Here is an 18,733-nt window from a genome sequence, read left to right on the forward strand (position 1 = left end):
ATATGCCAAGCTTAGAGAGTGCATATTATTTTAGACAAAGTTTCATTACATATGACATGTTGTTTCCAAGGAGGGAATAGTAGTAGATCCAGAAAATATAAGGGCCAACATGGAGTGGGTAGCTCATAGGAATGTGGATGAGGTGAGATCTTTATGGGGTTAGCAGGTTATTATAGGAGGTTCATCAAGAACTTCTCGTAGATTTCTTATCCTATCACATAATTGTAGTGGAAAGGTAAGAGGTTTGAATGGACAGGGGAGTGTGAGGCCATTTTTTAGCGGCTCAAGTAGTTGTTGACACATGCACTAGTTTTAAAGATTACAGATCTGGACAAAGAGTTTGTAGTAACTACATATTCTTGGGAGAGAGGACTTGGTGTAGTCTTTGTGTAAGATGGATAGGTGGTATGCTATGATTCACAGAAGCTGAATCGGCATGAGAAGAACTATATTAAGCATTATCTTGAGCTAGCAGTGATCATACATGCATTGACGATGTGGAGGCATTATCTTCTTGGTAGGAGGTTTGTATTGATGAGTGATCAAAATGGATTGAAGTATCTATTTGACTAGCCAAATCTGAACGTCAGGCAAGCTAGAATGTTGGCTACGATTAGTGATTTTGATTTTGAGATCTAATACATCAAAGGAAAGGAGGACAGGGTCACAAATGCTCTTAGTAGGTGGATACAAGTAAATCATATAGAATTTATGAGTTCCTATGGGACAAATCTAAATGATAGGATCTTCCAGATAGGTCATCAGGATGTTAGGTATATGGAGATTGTGCAAAGGTTGCAACATAGTACAAGTATAGGTACATGTACAGGTAAAGTTAGTGGCACAGGTATAGGTACAGATAGTGGCACAAGTATAGGTATAGGTATAGGTGCACGGGATGTGGACTATTGTATTACAGTAGATGGATTGGTCAGGTAGAGAGACATGATATATGTTCCAGATAGTAGTGAGCTCAATAAGGTGATCTTGAGGGATTTTCATGCGAAACCATATTTAGGTCACCCAGGCTATCAGAAGATATTGACCGCAATGAAGAAGTTTTATTATTGGTTGAATCTAAAGGAGGATGTAGTAGATTTTGTGGCTAGATGTTTGGATTATCAACAGGTAAAGGCGGAGTGTAGGCATCCAGGTGGAATGCTACAACCGATTGCAATTCCATAGTGGGAATGGGAGGTCATTCCATGGAATTTATCACAAGATTTTTTAGGACAGTGAGACAACATGATTCCATCATGGTTGTTGTTGATATGCTGATAAAGGTTGCGCACTTCATTCTAGTGAAGTCTACATTCTCAGCTAGTGATGTAGCAAAAGTGTTCATCAAATATGTGGTCAGATTGCATGGTGTTCCAAATAACATTATGTCATATAGGGATAAAAAGTTCTCTTCCAAGTTGTGGAAGGAGTTGTTTGCATGTTTGGGCACAGCGTTGGCCTTTAGTACAACTTATAATCCGTAGACAGATGGATAGACTGAGAGGGTCAACATGATATTGGAAGACATGTTGAGGATATATGTGATGCATCAGTAGTGAAAGTGGGAAGATTATATTCCATTAGTAGAGTTCGCTTACAAAAATGGGTATCAAGAATCTTCAAAGATGAGTCTGTTTGAGGCATTGTATGGGAAGAGTTGCAATACTCCCATTAGTTGGAGTGATCCGATTAATAGGGTGTTGATTGGACCTGACATGTTGGCGAAAATGGAACAAGAAATGCAGGTAATCAAGAAGAATTTGAAAGCATCACAAGATAGGTCGAAAATATGTGCGTATTGGAATAGGTCGCTGAAGGAGTTACAGGTTGGGGAACAAGTGTACTTGCGCATCAAACCGAAGAAGAGATCCTTGCGAATTGGATCATGTGCCAAGATGGCACCTCCGTTTTGTGGACCCTTAAAGATTCTTGAGAGGATCTAATCAATAACATATCGAATTTCACTACCTCTAATAGTGAAAGTCCATGATATTTTCCATGTGTCATTACTTAAGAAGTATGTTAAAGATGTTGATCATGTGATTGACTAGTATGTATTGCAGTTGGAGCCAAATGGAGAATTACAGTCGGAACCTCAATGTATATTGTAAAGAAAGGTTCTCATGCTATGAAACCGAGCAATCGAGTAGGTTAAAGTGCATTGGAAGCACTTCGGGCCTGGTGAAGCTACATGGGAGATGACAGATCAGATGCAGGCTATGTATCCTTCATTGTTTGTCGATTGAGGAAAAACAATTTTGGTATGATATTTGGTATATGTTTTGGCTTATGTTTGGGTGATGTTTTGATATATGTACATATGTATATGGATGTAAATACCGCCATGAGATATGTTATAAATCTCCAATAAGTGGTATGGGTTTCATGTTATTATGTTGTTATGTTGTCATGTTGGTTTTCTTTTCAATAGGGTGATCATTGTAAATACTGCATCGAGCTATGTTATAAAGCTCCATGGGAAGTATGTTTTCTTTTCATCTTTTTTGATGAGGTATAGGTGTGGTTGAACAACGAGGATGGTTTCCCCCAAGGGGGGGGAGATTCTATAACAGTCCTGTTGAAAATTCCATGTAATAAAGGTTAATATAGGAAAAAATAATAACCATGGTTGATGGGACACTTATTCCAAGCTGAATGTTGGGCGAAAAATCCTACTGTCAGTGTTAATTTGGTTTATTATGGGTAGGGAAATTGGCAAAGTCAATGACTAAGGCTTTAGAGAGGAAAAATGGCATTTTTGGCACATTTATTTATGAAAATAATCGAAATTAGGAGAAAAGGAAGGTGGAAGGTCACAGGTTGCATGGGAGGAGGAAAATGAAGGAAAATAATGGAAAAATGAAGAAATTAGAGGCCTCATTGATAAAAAAAGGCTTCTGAGGATCAGTTGGTACCTTTTGTTAGTTCAGTTTTGGAGCTCTCTCATTATTCTCTCTCTCTCTCTCACTCTTGGACACTTAAATTTTTCTTGCAGCACTTTGGCATTGGATCAAGAATGGAAAAGATGGCAATAGGAAGGAAGGGGCAAGCAGGGAAGAGTATGATAAAGCAACTACAATAGGATTATTTGCAGGTATCGATTTTCATGTGTGTTTTCATTGCTAGATTTGGCATGCATGGTATTGTATGTGGTTCTTTTCTGTTATGGCATAGGTTTTTCCAGGTGTGATAATTTTTTCAGCCTAGCCTTTCCATTTCCGGATAGCCATGGTGTGATGGGTTCTCATGTTTTGGTTGAGCTAGATTTATAGATGGATTTGAAGCTGAGTGAGGTGGATCTCTGAATAGTAGAACACGTGGCCTATTAACCCTTGAACCAGACTGTGGGTTTGCGGTAAATATAGATTTTGTGTTGCCTCAGTGGGCCTAGGAATCCTCAACCAATGAATGGTGGGATATACGGTAAAGCCTAGAGGTGGGTGCTCTCCATGAGTCCTAATAATCTCAGGATGGGATATGTAGTAAATCCTGTAGAGTGGATCTCGGTTTAAGGCCTAGTGATCCAGTGTGGATTGCAGTAAATCCTAAGATACTAGGAGACAAGAAAATTTGTCACGGTGTAGGTGGAGAAATCTGGTGGCATTCTTGCTTGTTTGGGTTAGTGATCTGGTGGAGATCATGGTAAAGCCTATTATTATATGTTTATTGTTTTGGCCTAGTGATCTGATGTAGATTATGGTAAAGCCTAGTTTCTATTGATGAGGGTGAGGTGATTTAACCTCGAGATGCCCTGGTTGGTTCTTTTGGTTTGAGTCCCACATTCATGCTTGGAATATGGCACGAGGGTGAATGGCTGAAGAGAGAATTGGCTAAACCATTCTATGGTCGCGTGGAACATGATAGTCCCATCCCAAGTTGGATTTTGAATTCATTAATAAGAATTTATTTCCTTAGTATCTTATGTGTAAATGTGCTTGTCAATATGTGGATTCTATGGTTGATGTATCCTTTAAATTGATATTGTTATTATGCTCATTATAGGAATGCTTTATGACAATGATGATGTATGGCTCTCCTCATGTTTTCATTTGTAAATGAATGAATAATGTATCTATGACCTAATATATGATAATGCAGCTGATGATATTAGGGAACAATGCTTCTTAGCAATTCTCAAATAAGTATGAGACCCCTATGCTCAGATATGTTGTTTAAACCTGTAGATTACATAATTGTGAATTTTTTGATGAAATGTTTGCCATTGCTAGTAGGGGTCTAGTCAAGTCCTTGTTCAAGTAATTGCATTTGTATCAATATTTAGTTGTTATTTTTTAGTTATAAAAGTGTCATTGAGTTCTGGGCAATGACCTAGGCTCTGGGCCTATAAAAAGTGGCTCAAATACTAGAGACACCGGCACAACACTGGGCAAAAATTCCATAGATGCATGCATACCATGTTGTGGAAGTGTCTACAACCTCCTGGATGCATGCTTTTCCATATCAAGGGAGTGCCCAGGGTTTAATGGTTTAAAAATTCAGTTGGTCTCAGGGGATGGTTACTTGAGTGGTTGGGTTGGCTCCTGGGAGTTATATTGCTAATGTGGAAATTTTTTGTGGTGTGTTTCCATTGATTTCACTTCCTTAAGGTCATCTAGGAGGTTGAATCCCATTATAGTGGTCTCTCATCGCATATTTACCCCAGTTGGTCAGTTACTTGGGTAGATGTGGGATGAGGGTGTTACAAAATAGTACTTGCATTAGAAGCTATACCTTTCATTCCCATGGTTGTGATTTTGGTTTCATCACCTGAATCAGATCCTAGATCTTGTTGAGTTGTAGCAACAATATTTTGTTTCCTTTTGTTTTTTGTTTTTCTCAGCAACACTAACTAATCTATATTATTATATACAGGTAAACATTACATCCAAAAAAAGACTGGCTGCCCAGGACCAACTGTGGCTCCTTGGGCGGCTCTATCAGACTCATAATTCTGCCTCGCAGGGCGATATTTCCAGTTTAGAACGATACACATGACACGGTGATATTCCAATGTAGCACCAAAACGGCCCACGCAGGGGCATCCCACAAAAGACTCATGACCCAGAAAGACTATAATAGCCGCGAGCATAACCCAGAGCAGAAAGACTAGAGTAGCCGCTAACATGACTCAGAACAGAAAGGAAACAAACAAAGACATAAGACGTAAACCAGATATCAACCGAGACCCCGTACCCGACCTGAGAGAAGGAAGCAAATGCGTGGGAGTGCCGCTGGGGGTTACTCCTCTGGTTTCTCTTCAAGTATTCTGCACCATCCTTGTCCCTCTGGGATACCATCCCATACTGCCATGGGATCTTGCGCGGGGGCTGGCAGCTCTTGTTCTCGAGTTCGGGAGGGGGCTTGCTGAGGCTCCCTCTCTGAATTACCCTCTGCATTCGATGGCTCCCCCATTGGGCGCTTCCCCCTATTGTCCTCTGGACGTTCCTCAGCAGGGACCATTGACGATCCTTCCTCATTCTCCTCAGGAATTTTGGTGAAAAGCACTGAGATATGTGCATTAATTCCAGCATTGTCCCTGGAGCTGCCCAGTGTAAAAATGACAGAGCCAAACGCTGGGAGCATGGGCGCTCCATCATTGGAGCTACCAGCCTCCAGAAGCTGACTGGCTGGAATTGGGGTAGCTCCCGCCCTTCTGTAACAATAGCAGCAGCAGCAGTGATGGTGAACATCCGCTGCAGGGGGACGTGAGGATTCACCACGCCCTGAACCTCTTCTGCAAGGCATCCTTTCACGCGGCCGCGCCATGGTATCCGCAAATTCCTTATCCTGTTCCAGAGCAGAGGAGGGCCTACTGTTACTGCGTTCCTTACCAGCTGCTTGCTGTCTCCAAATTGGGTCGAGGCTGAGCACAACTGAGCATAGACAAAGACCAGAAAAAACAAGCATGGAGCGGACCTCGTCCGAGCTCTCAGCAATGAAATCGCAGCATCTTCGCTCAGAGTTCTGAGTAGCCTTCTCGTCGCACTGAGCTCCGCACCCCAACAATCCATCATTCTTAAACCCATTAACATTCCCTCGGTACTTGCCCGCATTGAATACTCTCTGCAGGCTTGCCATCGCCTCCAGCGCCTTCATTAAGGCTACCCTTATGCTTCTCCCGACTTGAAGTCTCGGCGGCGAGAGGCATTAAAGGCCCTTGATCCTCACGTGGCAGCCCATGCTGGGCATGTGGCTCTCCCTGTCCAGACTTGATGACACCCGCATCCGGGGTTTTGTTTCCTTTTGTTATTGAACTTCTTTGATCTCATTTCTGTATGTAATTTCAAACTATGGTATTCATCATGGCCTTCTTTTGAAAAATGTTTATAGGTAAGTGTCTCTCCTTATTTCTTAATAATAGCATTATTTTTTCCTTTTCCTTTAAACTTCCCCTTCCCCTTCCCCTTGTCTCCGGATTTAGAATTTTTCTTACTAGTCCCTTAAAAAACATTCTTGCCTCTTGATTCTAAATGAGTTTCCTAAACACATACTTCATCGAGGTTGGTGGGATTTAAACATAAGTACAGTATGTCTTAAATAACTATGTAATCCACCTATATATTTAAGGAGAGTATCTTGTGAAGACAAATCAACACCCAAGATTAAAGCTCTTCTTCTAAATTCGTGTAACTTTAGACACTCTGACCTTTAACTTATCTAAAATTTGTCCAATCCATAATTGCTTTTTTCACGTAAGCTAATGGATACAATTTCCTTCTTAATGCAACTATAAAATGCTTCAAAGAATAGATAATTTTACCACTTTTATTCAAGTCTTCTTGGGTTATGGCCTCCCACCAGATGAGGGTTTCACTTTCTAAATGAAGAGAAGCAAGTTGGATCTTTGTAATCATCATCAATTTTTTGAATCCTGCAATATACTTAAATTTGATGAACCCATTTATCCAACTTTTCAGCATTTACTTCCCCATTGTACATAGGCAATTCAAACATAACATCAAGCTTATTGAAAGGAGACTTAGCATGTCCTTTTGGAGATGGAGGAGGAGTAGGTCTATGAGATGAAGGAGGTGAGGATGGAGGTGAAGGAGGTAATGGAGATGGAGCCTTGTTCCCATCACCACCATTACCTTTTGGATGATTAGACCTTTCTCCTTGCAACATTGTTTTCCTCTCATTGTACAACACTTTCACCATCTCAGACATATAATGGATTTCCTTTCTAAAAGCTCTCTCATCCTCAGATATCAACTCATGTCCTTCTTCACGTGCCATGCCTGGTGGGGTTTGTGTAGTTTATGACCTCCTTGAACCAATTTGAGGTTTTGGTTCTTCAAGAACTCCTTATCCTCTTTTTAACTTGGACGTAGTAATCATTCAAGAAAACACTTGTAAAAAAATTCAAACCTTCACAACAACCATGCTCTAATACCAAAATGATCTGAAATTAAAATCGAAGGCTTCTTGTAAAATTTTGCAAGTTAGTTTATGTCTTATGGGCAAAGGATCAATAATCCAAAAGAACATAAACTAAGTTAGTTTTTGCATATTTTAACAGTGAAAAATAAACAACAACCAACATCAGAAAACAACAATTTGATGATGGAGTTCACCCCTTCTGGGCTACGTCTCCGGATCCAACGTCCAATGTTGTCCATTTAAATTATATGCTCAAATGTGTAATTACATCAACATATCATGTTCAAATTGCAAAAATAACACTTCCATTATGTCCAAAACATCCAAAAACCCCTGTGTAGGCTCTTCTTCGGCTCAAAAACGTTGAAAAATGGCCAAGTTAGGCTTTCTTCATTTCCTTGCTAATTGTTTTGAAAATTCATACCTCTATCAAAACTAGAAACTAAATTCCTCTTTGGAAGATAATTTCACACGGGTTCGGTCAGAAATCCTGTTGTGTCAGGTGCAATTTTTCGAATAGTTAGATTGATGCACGCGCCCTTATTCTCTGCCCATTAGTCGGTCACGTAGAAAATAATGTCACCAGGTCTTGTGAGCTACAGGCCACACACCCTATAGCCCCACTCCTGGTCACGTAACGTGTAATATGGAAGTGGGTTGGGCATGAGTAGAGTGCCACACGCCCGCTCCTCTGATTTATCTACCACCGGTTACGTGGTTCCCAATGGAACTCGGGGTTGGGGCCATACATTGTGCCCCTTTTTCCCTCGCCCAAGATCATGTGATATGCCATATGCCTTGGAGTTGGGTTCAATGGGTGAGCCCACCGGCCTACCCCCCCCATAAACTGCCAGCCACTACACATTAAATAAGTGTGGCTGACATTATATTAATATGTATTAATATAATGGAATGGTAGAGCAATTGGTTAGTAACTCGAAGGTCATCAGGTCGAACCCCATGGAGGCTCATTTGGAATTTAACCAAATTTTGTACAAATCTCAAGGGCCACGTGGCACCATCTCATAGGGCCACATGGCACCCTTTGATTGGCCCCAACCAAATCCTATCAAAAAATCCAATCACGCTAGTTGGTAGCGTACGGTCCAATCACATGTCCAGTGCTGATTAGATTTGCGATGAAAAGTCACCTTACTAACCTTAGAACCACATTAGTGTACAGACTGCCACATATAATTTGTACATTGCCCAGTCAACCTTGCAAGTTGACTTTTTTACTGTTTACCAAAAGCTTCATAATGCGATAACGTCCTCATATGATTTCAGATTAAGGCAATTCAAGTGTCATTGGAATCAGATCAATGTGATCTATGATTGGCGATTGTTTTAGGAAAATTTGATCACTTTTACTTTTTAGCATATTTTTGATCCCCTAGATCATTCCTCACCATTAGAAGATTTTGGACCACGAAAAGTTTGTTTTTACTAAGAAATTAAGCGAGGGTACAACTTCCTCACTTTTTTTTTATCTCAATCCACCTTTCTTTAGTTGGATTGGTACCTTTTAGCCCCACTGGAAGATACTCCACATTGCCTCTACGTGATGTCCTTATCCTCCTGTCAAGAATTGAGTCTTCCTGTAATGAATTTAAATATTCAAAGAAAAATATTCTATAGATGATATTTTAAAATTCTCTTATATATGATCAATCATTGGAGGCTCATACAATCTCAAGTTTTCCACATTCACAACATAATAAATTTTCATGGAAGGTGGAAAATCTAATCAGAAAGCATTGTTACCAATCTTCTCCAAGATTTTGAAAGGACCATATCTGATTGGCTTGAGCTTTTTACCTTTACCTTGTAGTCTTTCCTTGCTAATGTAAAACCAAACTTGATCTACCACTTGGAAATCATGATCTACTCGAAGCTTGGTATGTCTTGCTTTTTACTTAGCTTTACTTTTCTCTAGTTGTTCTTGTACTCTTTGATCCACAAGCTAAATTTGTTCAATGAAATACTTGGCTTTTTCCACATCACTATGTCCATCTACCAAAATATATTTACTAAAGATGAAATCCAAAGGATACTTTGGCAAGTATCCCAAACAAAATTCAAATGGACTTGTGTAGATGAATGTTTGGCATGATTGTAGGCATGTTGGATGTAATGCAAATGCTCATCCCAAAATTTAGGGTTCTTACCACAATATCCTTGAAGGATATGCACTATTGTTTTGTTCACTACCTCTGTTTGGTTGTCGGTTTGTGGATGAAATGTGGTGCTCTTCTTCAATTTTGTGTCCATGAGTTTCCATAAACTTGACCAAATATTCCTGGCAAATCAAGAATCTTGATCAGAAATAATAGAAGTGGGTAACCCAAAGTGAAGCCATACATTTTGGAAGAACATCTTTGTGGTCTGTTCAACTGTAACTTGTTTCTTGCATGGCATAAACACATGCATTTTGTTGAAATGATCCACAACAACATAAATATAATCATGACCTTTCCTAGACATTGGCATTCCCGCTACAAAATCCATAGAAATAATTTCCCAAGGATGAGAAGGAATAGGAAGTGTAGTATACAAACCCAATTTCCTATTACTTGGCTTGTTAGTAGCACACATGGAACATCCTCTCAAATATATTGAAATAGTTTCATTCATGTGAGGCCAATAACAATACCTCTTAATTGGAGCACTTGTTTTGCCTACACCAAAGTGACTAGCAATAAGAGAAGTGTGGGCTTCCCTTATTACATTGACTCTCCCACCCTACGGAACACATAAATTTCCAAGATGATACAAAAACTTGTTATGAACATGATAATAAAGCTCTTCAACATGATTTCCTTGACTTAAAGTTGCATAAACATCCTTAAAATATTCATCTTCAGCATATTGTTCAATATAACTTTCATGCATTATTTAGTTATGCTTAAGAATGACAGATGCATTAACAATAGGCCTTGATAACATATTTGAAAATTTGTTGTATATACCTTTCTTATACCTGATTATGAAATGAAATTGTTGTAGGAATCCCATCCACCTAAAATGTCTAGCTTGTTGTAGCTTGGTTTGTGATTGTAAATATTGCAAAGGTTGATGGTCAGTATGAATAATCGTTTCTTTACCCATCAAATATTTCTTCCATTTTTTCACGCTTTCTACCAAAGCACACAACTCTTTATCATAGGTTGGATAGTTAATTATTGCATTCGTAAAATTTTTAGAATGATAAAAAATTGGCTTACCAATCTGCATAAAAAATGATCCCATAGCATATTCTCTTGCGTCGGCTTGAATTTCAAATGGTTGCTTATGATATGGAAGTGGTAGAACTAGTGTTGTACTAATTTTCTCTTTCAAAGTGTCGAAGGCTTTTTGTTGCTTGTCTCCCCAGTGAAAGATCTATTTCACACTTTTCAAAACATGTAATGGCACTACAATGAGTGAGAAATTAGTGATAAATTTTCTCCAATATTGGGTTGCTCTGAAAAAGTTCCTATCTTTTGTTACATTGTTGGGCTTATGCCAATTCAGAATGACATCAAATTTTGAGGGATCAATATTCAATTCAACCTCTCCTAAAATATGACCCAAATAAACCAAAAAGGTTTTCCCAAATTCACACTTAGACATCTTCAACTACAACTTTTCTTTTTTCAAGGCACCTAGAACTTGTTTCACATGCTTGACATGCTCTTCACAAGTCTTACTGAAAATCAAAATATCATCTAAGTAGACTATGAAAAAATCATCAAGGAATGGTCACAACACATCTTTCATTACTCTCATGAGTGTCTCGGGTGAATTGAAAATCCCAAAAGACATAACTACTATTCAAAAAAAAACTTGTTTTGTCTTGAATTAGTTTTCCAAATATCATCTGCAATAATCCTTAGCTAATGATAACCGCTTCTCAAATCTAACTTAGTAAAATAAATAGTTTGCTTGAAGTTATCTATAAAATCATCAATGTGAGGAAGAGGATAATGAGTGTTTACAATGATCTTGTTCAAAGCTCGAAAATCCACACACATGTGCCATGTACCATCTTTGTTAGAACCAAGACAATTGCAGACCCACAAGGAGATGTGTTAGGCGGGATTCTATTACTTACTCAATTCCTGCTTGCCTGACCTCTTTCGACCTACTGATCTTAGAGCGACCTCCTCGAAGAACCACCGATCGAAACAACACACCTCTTGCACCCATCGTGAAACAATGACCACACCGAAAGGACACAGTGAACTTGCTTTTATACATGCTAATATTTGGAAGTGGTGCATCTTGCTGCAAGTGAATCTCATGTTGGATTCCTCTTTTAGGAGGAAATCCTGTAGGTTCCTGAAACATATTGTCATAAGTGTTAACAACTTCAACCAATTCATGCTTTATATTAGAATCACATCATGTGAAAGCTTTAGATTTATTAGTATCTTTATCTTTAATCATCAACAAAACAAAATTATTACTAGCATTTACAAGACTTTTCATCTCATCAACAGTAACAAGAGATAAGTTCATATTCTTGCGATGTGCTCTAATAATATAGTCATATCCATATTTTAAAACAAGATATTTTTTCTCATGATAATAGAATATGTATTTTAGGTCATACAAGTACAGACTCCCTAAAAAAATCCCGCAAATATCAAGTGGGGAAACATAAAGATCTACCTCATCTATTAAATTAGCAGTGATAGTGAATTTGAGTTTACATTTTATTGTCACTTGTAATTTGGCATCATCGCATACCCAACCCAAAGGGTAAAGTTTAGTATGAGGTGTAGTTTCTAGATGAAGTTTCTTGAAAATTTCTTCATAGATGAGTTTGACTTGGGATTCAATATTAAACAATGTATCAAATTTTGTATGTTATGTAATGATCCCGATATGAAAAATCTCACTTCTTTCTTTATCATTTTGAGATTCAATAGGCTTACAAGAAGAACTAGTACGTGCATTAGAAGTTATACCTTTCATTTCCATGGCTGTGATTTTGGTTTGATCATATGAATCAAATCCTAGATCTTGTTGAGTTGTAGTAGCAGGATTTTGTTTCCCCTTGTTATTGAACTTATTTGGTCTCATTTCTGGATGTAATTTCCAACGATGCTATTCCTCATGACCTTCTTTTTAACAATGTTTACAGGTAAGTTTCTCTCCCTCTTTCTTAACATCAACATTATTTTTTCTTTTCCTTTAAACTTCCCCTTCCCTTTGTCCCCATATTTAGAAGGTTTATTGCTAGTCTCTTGACGAACATTCTTGCCTCTTGATTCTAAATGAGTTTCCCGAACACATACTTCATCTAGATTGGTGGGATTAAACATACACATATTATGTCTCAAATAACTATGTAATCCACCTGTATATTTATGGAGAGTATCTTGTGAAGAAAAATGAACACCCAAGATTAAAGCTCTTCTTATAAATTCTTGTAACTTTGGACACTCTGTCCTTTAGCTTGTCTAAATTTTTTCCAATCCATAATGGATTTTTGCATGTAAGCTAATGGATACAATTTCCTTAATACAACTATATAAGCATTCCAAGAAGAGATAATTTTACCAATTTTCTTAAAACCTTCTTGAGTTCTGGCCTCACACCAGATGAGGGTTGCACTTTCCAAATGAAGAGAAGCGAGTTGGATCTTTGTAACATCATCATCAAATTTTGAATCCTGCAATAGACTTCAATTTGACAAACCCTGTAATCCAAATTTTCAACATTTTCTTCCCCATTGTAAATAGGCAATTCAAACTTTACATCAAGTTTAATCAAATGATACTTAGCATGTCCTTTTGGATATGGAGGAGGAGTAGGTATATGAGATGAAGAAGGTGAAGAAGGTGGTGAGGATGGACGTGTAGATGGAGGTGAAGGAGGAGTTGGAGGTGGAATATTGCTCCCATCACCACTATTACCTTTTGGATGATTAGAAATTTCTCCTTGCAACCTTGTTGTCCTCTCATTGTACAACACTTTCATCATCTCAATCATATCATAGAAAGTCTTTCTAAAAGCTCTCTCATCCTAAAACATTAGTTCATGTCCTCCTTCATGTTCCATGACTGGTGGAGTTTGTGACCTCCTTGAACCAATTTGAGGGTTTGGTTCGTCAAGCACTCCTTCTCCTCTTTTCAATTTAGGCCTTGTAATCATTCAATAAAACACTTGTAAAAATTGTCAAACCTTTACAACAACAAACCTTTACAACAACCATGATTTGATACCAAACTGATCTGAAATTAAAATTGAAGGTTTCTTGTAAAATTTTGCAAGATGTTTTATGTCTTATGGAAAATGGATCAATATTGCCAAAACACATAAATTAAGTTATTTTTTGTAGATTTTAATAGTGAAAAATAAACAACAAGCAACATCAAAAAACAAGAAATTTGATGACGAAGTTCACCCATCCCGGTCTACGTCTCCGGGTCTACCTTCCAATGTTGGCCCTTTAAATTATATGCTCAAATGTTTAATTACATCAACATAAAATGTTCAAATTACAAATATAACTTTGCCATTGTGTCCAAAACACCAAATACCCCTGTGTTAGCTCTTCTTGGGCTCAAAAAGGCTGAAAAATGGCCAATTTAGGCCTCCTCTTGCGTTTCCCTGCTAAAGTTCTACAAATTTGTCCCTCTGTCAAAACTGGCAACGAAATTCCTCTCTTATTGATATGAAATACGACAATTTCACGCGGGTTCGGCCACAAATCTTGTTGTGTCAAGTGCAATTTTTTGAATAGTTAGATTGACACTTGCACCCTTATTCTTCGCCCATTAGTCAGTCATGTGGAAATTTATGTGACCAGGGGGCACAAGCCAGAAGCCATGTGCCATCTGGCTGGTGAGGGTGGCACGTGCTCGTCCCTCCTATTTATCTATCATTAGTTACATGCTTTCCAATGGAACTTGATGTTAGAGTCATACACCTCGCCCCTTATGCCTTCACCCATAGTCATGTAATAAGCCATATTCCTCGGGTCGTGCACCTCCCAAAACTGCCAATCACTACACCTTAAATAAATGTGGTCAACATTATATTAATAAGTATCAATATAGCACAGTGGTAGAGCGAACATTTAGTAACTTGGAGGTCATGGGTCAAACCCAGTGGAGGCTCATTCAGATCTTAACCAAATTTTACACAAATCTCAAGGGCCACGTGGTGCCCTCTCTTCAGGCCATGTGGCACCCTCTGATTGGCCTCGAGCAAATATTATCAACCAATCAAATCACGTTAGTTGGTAGCGTACAATTGAGCCACATGTCCAGTTTTGATTGGCTTTGTGCTACATAGTCACCCTGCTGATGTGATCACAATGTTAGTGTATGGACTTCGACGTGGCATGCGTACACTTCCCAGTCAACCCAGCAAGTTGACTTTTTTATTGTTTGCCAAAATCTTCATAATATGATAACTTACTCATACGATGTTGGATTGAGGAGATTCGAGTTTTGTTGGAATCATAATGATGAGATCTACGATTTGGCACTGGTTTCAGGAGAATTTGGGCACTTTGATTTTTAAGAACATTTTTTATTCCTTGGATTAGTGCTAGATAATCAAATTAGGTGGCGTGTGAGGGAAGATGAATTCCATGATATTTGAAGGCTTCCCATGATTAAAATTTTTGCGGACACTTTATTGATAAGAGTAAAAATCACAAAGTACCTTGTATGGACTATTTTTGCCTACCACATTTCAAGATGCAAATAAGTATGTGCAAGGGTGTGACAGATGCTAAAGGATGGGCCAAGCCATCTAATAAGATGAGATGCTATTACAAACTCAGTTGGTTATTGAGCCTTTTGAGAGATGGGATTTGGACTTTTCTGGGCCTATCAATCCCCTATCTCATCAAAATTCCTACATTCTAGTTTGTACAAGTTATTTTTCCAAGTGGGTCGAAGACAAGGCACTCATTAAATCTATTGAGCGAGTTATTTCAGAATTCTGGTTTGAATACATCTTTGCTGATTTTGAAATTCAAAGAGAGAGAGTCACATATGGAGGGCCACAATTTACTTCCTTGTTAATTGAAAAGGTCATCAAGAAGTATAAGATTCATCATATGATCCCCTCACCTTACAACTTGCAAGCTAATGGACATGTGGAGAGTACCAACAAAGTGATTGAGGCTATTCTTATAAAAATAGTGGCTAGTCACTGCTAAGATTGGTTTGAGAGACTTACAATGGAACTTTAGGCCTACAAAAATACATGGAGAAACACCATGGCCTTCTCTCCATATGAGCTTGTGGATGGTAAGAGTCTTATTTTTTTTTATTGAGTTCAAGATCAAGACACTTAGGATTTCTTTAGAAGTGAATTTGGGATTGATACAACATGGAGACATCATTTGGACTAGCTAAATGATGGAGAAACGCACTTGGTATCCATACAATGCATTGTTATATTTCAACAACAACGTTCCAAGTGGCATGACATGCTTATTAAGAAGAAGGTTTTTCAGAAAGGTGACTAAGCCCCACTATATGATTCCAAGTTCAAGGATTTCAAGGGAAATCTCTACACCAGGTGGCTAGGTCCTTATGGAGTAGACACGTTCTTCGACAATAGGACTGTTACGTTGGCAACTATTGATCGATCGCAAAGCTCTTTGTTGGCCAATGGAGACCATCTTTGATTGTATCATAAACCACTTTACAAGGATTCATTTTTTCACATTGTCTCATATTCATATCTTGAGATTGTTGGGGCAAGGGAGAATATTCCTACATTTCCTATTGCCTAATTCATTTTTCATTTAAAAAATAATAATAAATAATAAATCTAATGGTGAAAACCCCTTTGGAGCACAGTTAGATAGGTTTCAACTAAAAACCAACTTGTTTGTGGTCAATACATTATATATATATTTTTCCTTGCAATTTACTTTAACAATAACAACCTTAAATTTTTTGGTGTTGTTACATTCTTTGTTACTACATTGGACATTAATAGTAATACTAAAGACCAAGTGTTGCGACATTTTTCATTACATCCATTGCTGCTACATTAGACATTGACACTAATACTAAATACCATTGTCATTTTCATCTGTTATTACTGAGTATTGCTACTACTACTACTTCAATCTCAAAATCAAATCTTGCAAAGGGGACCCACCAAGGACATTTTCCATGAACTCTATCAATGTTATACCTCCTACTGAGTCAACATCATCCTGAAAAAATTGTTGCATCACCATATTTGGCAAGAACCCGATAGGCATATCTCTCTTGCTTGCATCACTGAATTTTGTGTGGCATGACCCACCCTGCCACGATGGCCAAGGACAACCTCCATTTATTTTTTTTTTTTTTTGGGGGGGGGGGGATTTTACATCATGCTATCATATGATACAGCATGTTCCACACCATCAATGACATGACTTGGAATGCTACGCTATCATTTTTGGCATACGTATCACCACACTCGTTACCATCAGTTATCACCTTTCTATTGCCATTACTCTGATTTGATCTTTAGAAATTTGTCTATATATCCTGGATCAATTTCCAATTATGACACTGTATGTACCAATTAAACACCCTATTGCAACTAACCTTGCCATTTTTTGCAAACTTAACATGTTTCTCCCCAACAAAAATTACATGCTACAACTTTCAACATTGTAACAACGTCTGTATATACTTTTGAATCCATTGGAGGATTTGTTATATGTCATGAGCCAAACTTGATTGATTCATTGCATGATCACCCAAGATTATAGGAATTTTCAAAATTCAAGTTGGTTGGCATACTTTAACAAGATTATGGGATTTAACGAAGACATTTCCCTTCAACTTGCACAAAATTTGACATAACAAGACTCAATTGTGAAAGGAGTTGAAATCACAGTTATAGAGGAGGTAATTGCTAGAGTAATTGCTTTTCCTCAAACATGAATGTGTTGATTCAGCTGGAAAACAATTGCTCCAACAATGAAAGCCAATTTTCTGGAAGAAGGGGAACAAATTCAGAACAAGGAAAGAGGCATAGTTAGAACTTCACTTCCACATCCATGGGAGTAATAACATACTTCCTCTAGAAGTATATTACTTGTGAAGGCTAGTTTGGAGTAGTCTTTAACTACAAATTCTAATTGTTGAGCCATTTTTTCCATGGGAGATCAATTAATATGTTGTGCCTTTTGCTGGAACCATTGAAGCATATTTCCAATGTCATCCGGTAAGAGAAACATCCAAAAACTTGTGTAACGATGTAATATTCCTAATTAGCCATGGCTAATTGGAATATTCGATTTTGCCCAATTTTTGCCTTCTATAGTTATTTGTAAATAAAAAAAGTGAGGACGGGGGACATAACTCACTTTAAGAATAAAAATTCACTTCCTAGTAGCACAACGTTGTGACTTAAGGAGGAGCCAAGGGGGCCAAAGGGGGACGCAGAAATGGGGCCCATGCAGACACGTGGAGGGATTGCGCAGGAGGGAAGAACACATGGAAAGAGGGGAATCACGCAGGAGGAGGTGAGCCTAGGGATTGTGAGAGGCAGAGGCTATAAAATAGAGAGGAGCCCCCTCATTTTGATAATTCCAGTTATGAGCATTTATGATAGTCATTTCGACTTAGAGCACGCTGGCTGTTTAGCTAGTCTGCAGCAATATTTATTGCATTGAGTGTCTCTGTTCGGAGATCTCACCCTTAGCCCCGGGGTACTTCGAGTGCCTGCTCGGGCAAGGTATTTCCATTGGCATTCCAGCAGTAGTTTCATCAGCATTTCAGCAGCAGTTTCATCAGCGTCTTTGAGGAACTGCGCAGAACTCCAAGGGGGTGATTTTTGGGGGTCGGCCATTTTAGAAAAGCTTTCTGGGTTTCTTGAGTAGAGTCCGATGCCAGAATTTCAGCCTTTTCTGAGGAGGGGTACATCCCCAAATACTCATTTGATTTCTAGCAGCAACAGTAGCACAACAATTTTCCAGCAGTTGGGACACAGATCAGCGTGAGGCCATTCCAGGAAAGCTTTTTGGGTTTTTAAGGGTTTCTTGAGTAGAGCCTGAATCCAGAGTTTCATATTTCTCCGAGGAGGGGAGCAACCCCAAATCATCATTTGTTTTCTAGTAGCAGCAACAACACAACAACAGCAACAACACAGTGGCAACATCCACGCAGAGAGGCCATTCTTGTCATTCTGAGAGTATTTCTTCACTTTCCTTGTGAAAGTCAAGGTGCCATCTGTCTAGTCACCTCTTGTACTCATTTATTGCTCAGTATAATAAAATGGCTTAGCATTTCTCGCTGCATTTCTTGTGTCTCTGCTTATATTTCTGATTTACATTATTATATGCTGTTCCACTGTTATTCTATCACTTCTGGGTTATTATATCATTTACACA

Source organism: Pinus tabuliformis, chromosome 4_2 (genome assembly GCF_031772625.1).
Source record: "Pinus tabuliformis cultivar Carrire ecotype Pingquan chromosome 4_2, CPIR1, whole genome shotgun sequence".
In the NCBI taxonomy this organism is placed as follows: Eukaryota; Viridiplantae; Streptophyta; class Pinopsida; order Pinales; family Pinaceae; genus Pinus; species Pinus tabuliformis.